At 49.3% G+C, this 406-nt stretch overlaps 1 protein-coding gene across 6 annotated transcripts in view; it reads left to right on the top strand.

Annotated features, from left to right (window-relative positions):
- Positions 1–406, top strand: part of LOC107660562 (von Willebrand factor A domain-containing protein 5A-like) — a 36,249-nt gene that overhangs the window by 20,971 nt on the left and 14,872 nt on the right. The gene's annotated exons all lie outside the window — the stretch shown is intronic.

Below are 406 nucleotides of genomic sequence, written 5' to 3' on the forward strand. Positions count from 1 at the left end.
ATACACACACACACACACACACACACACACACACACACACACACACACACACACTCACACTCTCACTCACTCACACACGCACGCACACACTTACACTCACTCACACACACACTCACTCACATACATATGCACACGCACACACACACGCTCGTAAACTTATACTCACACACACATACGCACACGCACGCTCGTAAACTTATACTCACACACACTCACGCACATACAGACACGCAAACACTTACACACACACACTTACACACACACACACACATACGCACACACACAGACACGCGCGCACACACGCTCGTAAACTTATACTCACACACACTCCTCTCACACACACACACACACACACACACACACTCCTCTCACACACACACACACACACACCCCACACACACACACA

Source organism: Sinocyclocheilus anshuiensis, unplaced genomic scaffold (assembly GCF_001515605.1).
Source record: "Sinocyclocheilus anshuiensis isolate Anshui unplaced genomic scaffold, SAMN03320099.WGS_v1.1 scaffold1671, whole genome shotgun sequence".
In the NCBI taxonomy this organism is placed as follows: Eukaryota; Metazoa; Chordata; class Actinopteri; order Cypriniformes; family Cyprinidae; genus Sinocyclocheilus; species Sinocyclocheilus anshuiensis.